General features: G+C 35.8%; 1 pseudogene; it reads left to right on the plus strand.

Annotated features, from left to right (window-relative positions):
* Positions 1-2,847: 2,847 nt before the first annotated feature.
* LOC121104843 lies at positions 2,848-2,948 on the plus strand (annotated as a pseudogene).
* Positions 2,949-8,076: the final 5,128 nt, after the last annotated feature.

The following is an 8,076-nucleotide window of genomic DNA, read 5'->3' on the forward strand; positions in this document are numbered from 1 at the left end:
GTGTCCTCATGCAACTGGAGCAATGGAAACAATGCAGTAACTGAGGAAGAGAAAGAGAAATCATAGCCTTGATTAAGGACTTAGTGCATCACAGGTAGTAGGAGATGCAAGACCTCAATACTACACCCTGGACAGTCCATTGTAAGGCCCGTAGGAGTTGGCATTTTCCACAACAGAACCAATCCGTTCCAATCTTGCTCCTGTATTCCCAGCTTTTAGATTTTGTGACTGTTACTGAATCGACTGCATGATCTAATGTCCTTGGTATGTTGCCTTAGGCATTGCTAACACTTTTTTTCTATCCTGAAGGCACCCAAGAACCAAGACTAATTTGCATTCATGTGGCAAAGCTTCTGATATGCCTTTGCAGTACTCTACAGGGTTACGTAAACTGCCATTCCCACCTGTGGCTGGGTCGGGATTTAGTGTGAATGTCTACATTCTGTGGTGCAAAAACTTTCACTATATGCCCTGTTTATTGGCAAATCAGGACCCTCATGCCAAAAGGTCCTGACTGTAGTCCTCCATCAGCAGGAGTGGTTGATAAACCCTGACCAAATTCAGGGACCCACTTACCAAGTGAAGTCTCTTGGTACTATGTGGGTAGAGTCACAACTTTCTGGGGAAAATTGCTTTCTGTTCATCCAATGATATTACCAAAAAGGAGACCCAAGACTTCATTGGACTTTCAGGTTTTAGAGACAGTATGCCTCATGTGGGCATTCTATTTGGTCTCCTATATATTGGTTACCTTCAAATCATCATCCTTTGAGTGGGGACCAAACCAAAGTCTTCATCAGAAAATGTTTAACAAGCTATTTACATGCTGTTTACCTTTGGAGCCCACAACCCAAATAATCCCTTTGAGCAGCATGGTTCCATGGCAGATGATTCTGCAAAGGGTGTCATCCTCTATTGTGAGACCTCCCTCGGGCTCTTGACTCACCTCCATGACTGCTACAGGGTGATCCCTTTTGGAAACTAGCCATTAGATGGCTCCTATGCTTTTGTTGACATGAATGCTTGATGCAAGTGGCCTTGTGACTCTTCAGCCTGATAATCCCTTTTTGGTGTGGCTTACCTCAGACTTAATGACTATCAGGATGGAAGGGTCCACTGAAACTCACATGTAAAGTAGAAATGGCAAATTCATGAGTATAATTGTTTTGGCCCCTTCAGCATCTTGGCTTTACATGAAAAAAAAAAAAAATAGCAGCTATTCCTTTTGGGGGAGCTTTGTCCTCCTTTCTACTGCCTGAAGCAAATCTGCGGGCTCAGTGGGGCCCTGGGTTTGCAGAGGTTCTGCTAAATGCCTGAGCCTGTTTCATGGATAGCTCATCTAAACTGAAATACAGTGGCATCCACTGGGATATTGCACCTGTTCAGACTCAGCACCAGCTATGCAGAACTGAAAACGGACATGGTTGCTCTGCTCAGTGGACAGACCTCAAGGTCATATATCTGACCAGTACTCCCCTTGACGAACTTTGTTACATTTTTACCTACACTTGGACTATTGCTAGTTGCTTAGCATAGACTAGCAAATTAGAAACACTATGCTTTATACGTCTTTATTATTTTTATCATTATTTAATCATTATCATTTTAACATTACCTTTTTTCTGTAGTTAGTACTTTATGAGTTTTAAGAAATTTTTGTTTACTCCCAAATTTTGAAGATATTATCATGTATTCTTCTAGAAGCCAGATAGCCTTAGGTTTTAGGTTTATATCTGCGACGCATCTCAAAATAATTATGTCTTACAATGTAAGGCATTACATAGGGGTCAGAGTTTTTGTTTTTATTATTTATTTTTTAATATGACATCATCCCAACACAATTGGTTAAAGAGATTTCTTTTCCCCATTGAATCACTGTACTGACCTTGATGAAAACCAAATAACAGTTAATTTTTAAAGAATGTATTATTATATTTTTGTAAGTAGGATTTCTTAAGATACAAAAGGATCTAACCACAAAAAGAAAATGCTCATGTACTTAAAAAAATAAACTTAAAACTTTCATTTGTCATAAGTGCATTAAAGAAAATATAAACCATTAATCAGAGAAGACGGCCGTGGTACATAGAACTGATATAGCTACAGATCTAGAGATGGGTATATGCTTCCTCAAGTAAATAAGAATGGTATAAACAACTCAACAAAAATGCACTCAGATATTAGCAAGCCATTTATAGAAGAGAAAATATTAATGGCCAATGAACATATTTAATAACCATTTTATATCCATTCAATTGGAAAACTTAAGAAAGTGCAAAATATTAGTGAGCATATGGATTTATTAAAAACTGACAGTTGATGCAACAATTTAGAAGACAAGTTGGCATTCTTTTCAATGTAAATATTCAAACGTCCTCTGGCCTTGTTACTTTGCTCCCAAGTATATATGCAAAGACATTTTGGTACTTGTGTCCTATGAGATATATATAAAAATATCCATAACATAATTGATCATAATAGCAATACATATGGAAATGGCACAAATGTCTTTTGACAGGAGAAATAATGAATTGTGATACATTCTTAATAGAATATTACACAGCAGTGAATATTCTTGAATTAATGTTCCATGCAAAATATGAATGAATTTTAATGTCATAAGGCAATATTAAAAAAGCAGATTACATAAGACTGCATAGTTAAAAAAAAAGCAAAACCAAGAATATATGTGTATAAAAAAATACATTAAAAAGCAAGCTAATGTCAAACAAATTAAGGACACATGTTACCACTTGGTAGTGGCAAGTGGATAAAAGAGACATAAATATCTAGACTCATGTTGCTGGTAATGTTTTAACTTGAGGCACAATAATTTCACCAATATCTGTGCTTGCTTCAGCAGCACATATGCTAAAATTGGAATGATACAGAGAAGATTAGCAAGACCCCTGTGCAAGAAAAAATTCACAAATATCCATTATATTATTTAAAATAGTTATGCAAATAAACGTATATTGAAATATATAAATGTAAATTAATATTTGAATAAATATACATGCAAATTAAAAATTAAAAAGATATGCATGTGGTTTAATTTTGATAGTGCTTTATGATCTGAAGATAATAGTTAATTGAATTCTGCGTTCATGTTCCCTCTATGAAAACACAAAAAACATAACAAGCACGTGGTGAATACACAGGTTGAAGCCACTGTGAAAACAAAAGTCAAAATCTAATCCTTGTATCATATTCTGTGTTCTTCATTATTGAAATACTTAAAGTGACCTGTAAATGACCTGCATGTTGAACATCAATAGGAGTGTGGTTACTAAGTTTCCGCAACTAATCTTTAAAGCAGCACGTAGGCGGCAAGGCTTTGAGTTTGTGCTCCCATGTAGATGATCCCCTTAATGAAACATTCTACTGCAGCATGGCCAAGACTTCCCAAGAGAGTAAAGAATATTTTTATTTTATCAGCCAGAGTGTGCTCTTCTTAATCCTGGCTGTTTGAACACTATGAATCATCGCATGTTCAGCACAGATGATTTCAGACATTAGTAAATCATAATTACCCTGTTGGATCTCAAACTTGCCATAGATGCTGTTGTTTTTGACCTGCGAGAGAAGCAAGGGCAGCAGAGAGGTTTATTGCAACATAAAAGTAGATGCCTTGTGTTGTTTCTATTTGTAGCACATCCTGACTAGTAAATAACAGGAAAAAAGATGAATATCCAAATAGATAGTGACAACTTGATCAAAAGAAGAAAAAAAATGGAGTCATGTACAACAGGCTTAATCAGGTTAATTAGAATCTGGGTTGCATCTTGGGCCTGGGAATACTCATCAACGGGCTGTCATTTTAAGAAGGATTATCCTCACTTTGTCTAAGGAGTGTGGCAGGTGTGTTGCATGTGGATAGATTGTCTCACACCAGCTCTCGGGGAAGAAGCTCTGTCACTGAGTTGCAATTTAGCAGCCTGCCACTGCACACGCTGAAAAATGCCTGGTGTCCCTGTTACTCCAAGGTCCAGAAGCATGATTATGCGGTGAAAGTGTTGGTGAGGATGCAAAGGAAGGAGGAGAAAGAAGTAAATGAGGAGAAAAGGGAGAATAACAGCTAGGAGAAAATGTAGAGGAAGGAAACAGAAGAAATGAGGGGAGCTAAAGAGCAATGGCAATAAAGACAGCAAAGGAAAACAACAGACATTGTGGAAAGAATTTATTCCAAATCAAAACAATGCATAAATGAACAACGTATGAGTGCAGCACTAGCCTCGCTTTAAGGAATGCCATCTCGCTAAGGGACTTTTGATATAATTTGAATTGAAAATGTTGCCATAGGTTCTTTTTTTTTTTCCTCTTTATTTCTTCCCTCTCCTCTTCACTTTCTCTTTCCCTTCATCGACTTCTCCTTCTCCAAACCTCGGCTTCTTCTTCTTCCTCCTCCTTCTAAATATGTGCACTATTTATAAGTGTCTTTGAACCAAAAACCCTTCCTTAAGCTTCAAAAACCACACATTTCAACTTGCCATAGACAAATGACGGGGAAAATGGAATGGCACGAAATACATTGATTCTTTGCAAGTATCACGTATCCCTTTGGAGGAAAGGAGGTGGTTCAGTTTCTGTGTCTGCCTCACCTTAAGATGCATAATGAGTGCAGGAATAAGAGTCTTTAAGGGAGACATGTGACTTATAAAAAAATAGAAAAGGTAATAGAAAAACATGTTTCAATTGTATTGAGCACCAGAGGCAGGATGAGGAAAAGATATTTTTGCTTAAAGAGACACTGAGGGTATTGGTTTTTGTTTTGTTTTGTTTTGTTTTTATTGCTGTGGATTTATGACATTGTCCTTCTCTAAGTTATGCATTTCTTTTTACTTTTTAATTTCGTTAGATATTTACATCCTTATACACTTCCACTAACACAAAATACACTCAACAAACACACACACACTTCTAATAGAAAGGGCCCATAGAGGAAAATTCTATTTTTTGACTTATCTTCTAATTTCCCGTTACATGGACTATAATAGATATATACACACTAGATACCAGAAATTAGAGGTGTAAGTCTGGATATCTCCCAAATAACTCAGCTTACTTATCTTGTACAACTAAAATGTTTTGAACTAAAATCTAAAATATTTTAAGTCATGAACAATAGATGACTGTTTTTAATTAAAACTTATAAATTAATGCAAATTGACTATTTTAATATTCATATATTTTTAAAGGGTTTTGATAAATTTGTTGTTCCTTCTCATTTCATTTTAGTGCCTTAATTCACATCCTCCAGACATCCTTTCTGGATACATGTTTAATTTTTTTAAGTATTTTAAGCATATTTTTTTGGGTACCAACAATTTCATTTCTAAATATGATGCTTAAATATGTGTTTACTGTCTTTTCAGAGTTTTAGACATTATCTCTAAATTTCTTTCTTCATTAGTTTTTTAAGAATTTATTTCTTTTATTTCCACTCCCATATTATATCTCATTCTCTCCCATATAGTTATATTACATATTTTGGTAAACTAAATATTCAGTATTTTTATTAAATATATATTAAAATAGAAAATTTATTAAGTATTAGAGTTATTAAAGTGGCTGTTTTCAAGTGAGTTGAATATTATGATTATCATTTCCCTTATAAGTCTTTGCTTATTTAATTTTTTGTTATTCATGTACTTACTTTTTTAGATCTCATTAGCGATTTTTCCCTAAACTCTTCAATAAATCTGAAAAAAAATCAGAATATGGTTGATTATACAATTGAATAGATAGCTTCCTATTTATTTAATTCATGCCGTTTCTCATAGAATTCACAATTCACCAGTTCCAATCTCTATGTTCATTTCAAAGATAAAGCCAAAGGTATTGTACTAAAAAAAATGAGAACATAATGCTATAACAAAAGGAATAATCAGAAGATATGAATGAACTCATGGGAGAAAGATATGAAACATTCACTAGGAGAGCTGGAATAGACCAGCTCTTAAATATAGATTTAAGCATCGTATTTAGAAATGAAATTATTGAGATCAGAAAATAGTACTTAGTGGGACACCTGAGTGGTTCAGTCAGTTAAACATCTGCCTTCGGCTCAGGTCATGATCCCAGGGTCCTGGCATCAAGTCCTGCATTGGGCTCTTGCTCAGTAAGGAGCCTGCTTCTCCCTCTGCCTGCCATTCCCCCTGCTTGTGCTCATTCTCTCTCTCTCTCTCCCTCTCTCTCTTTCTCCCTCTGACAAATAAATAAATACAATCTTCAAGAAAAAGTACTTAAATTCTACCAGAAGATAAAGAAAAACACTAAATGAAAAACAGTAAGTAATCAATGAGCATCTTCCCTAGACCATGTATTAAACAATTTGCTGGTTTATCAATTAATTCAGTCACTCCCAGAAACCAACAGAATGGATGTGAAGAAGCCTCCATTCTAATAAAACATAGTTTGAAATATGTGACTCTTTTATACCTTCAATGATTTCCTTTTTTTACATATAGAACCAAAGCTTCTCAGTGAGTTTGCAGTTTAGTTTTGGGAGACAGACATGTTATCACACTCTGTGAGTGCTAACCTGGGTGTGTACACAGAGTGCTCAGGGGCAGAAATGAAAACCAGTTATTCTCAGTCTGAGTGCATGGGTGGGATGTGGATACACAAAGAGAGAAGGGTTTCCTGGATGGGCTGATCCCTATGTTGAAATCGAAAGAATGAGCAACCGTTATCCTAGTGGAACAGTGGGAGAAGGTTTTTCGAGGCACTGACGTTTCCATCTGCACCTCTCACTGAGTTGCAATGGTAGATGGAGGGCAATGGATGTATCCATGGAAAGATGCTGAAAAATCAGTGGGGCTCATCACAAGTTTGGACAATATAAACTGTCACATACTTGATAAAAATTGTTTATTTGATGAATCTGACCAGATCAAGAGTGTGTGACTGATGTGATGCCAGGAGATTGGCAGGAAAATAAGACATCTACCCTAGGAAAGAGGCGGGAAATGACTTTCCATCATTTTCAGAAATATGACATGCCTTCTCAAGTCGCTGAATTCTCATTATCCACCTGACAGTCTTCCAGCACTAATGCACCTGTTGGAAGAACGTGGATGAGGACTTTTTCTAAGGACAAAAAGAGACTGTCACTTATCAAAGAGAAGCTCAACAAATGGTCTGAAACCATTAGAGAAAGTTGTGCATTCCTATATAAATACTTGCTGGAGACAGACTGCATTTTTACAAAATATCTATACACAGAGGGCCTTGTGTTTCATTTTACAGTGATATAAAACAAATAATTTATCGTTTTAGGAAGCTTCATGGAGACTGCAACATTGTAATCCATTGCCTACATACCCGGGACTTTGTAAAATTAGAAATAATGGCACAGAAGTCTATGTAAATGGAAAAATCTTCCACTGGATTGGTTTGTATATTCCCTACATGTTTGACCTAAGCACTGAATTAACCAGGATCTCAGAAATGGCATTTTGTAACTGACTCAAAAACTGGGGCTAAGAAGTGGAAAAGTTATATTAATTACCATTCCTGGTTAAGAGTGACTTTGAGGAAATGCTTATACTTGACAGAATGAGAGGTGAGTGTTCTGACCTGCAGAGAGATTAGAGATGTGCTCAAGAATAGACAAAAGGAATTTCAATGTCAAAAAACCTCAAATTCAATACAAAGTGAGCACACAGAAAATCATTACAACTATGAACAAAAGGCACAGCTATTAATGTAACGAGTTGCAAAATAAATATAAGATTATGCACCCAAACCTGCCATCACCAGGAGCACTAGCAGCTGTCAGATAACTAGAGGCAGAAAGGTCAAATAATTATATATCTTCATAAAGTGAGATTTCAAGTGCACTTTGAATTCACAATGGAGCATCCTCAATCAATAACAATATCAAATTCTAAGAAAGGTGCAAAAGGAGCAATACCATAATTACAGTATAAGTGATATAATTATTTCAAATATTTCAATAGTCTTTGCCAAATGAGAACAGGAAAAATAACATTTCCTTAGAGTAGAAACTAGGATATATGAAAAAGTTCCCAAGCGTGTAATTCGCTATAAGATTCAGATACTATTGGCAAC

Source organism: Ursus maritimus, unplaced genomic scaffold (genome assembly GCF_017311325.1).
Source record: "Ursus maritimus isolate PB19 unplaced genomic scaffold, ASM1731132v1 scaffold_23, whole genome shotgun sequence".
In the NCBI taxonomy this organism is placed as follows: domain Eukaryota; kingdom Metazoa; phylum Chordata; class Mammalia; order Carnivora; family Ursidae; genus Ursus; species Ursus maritimus.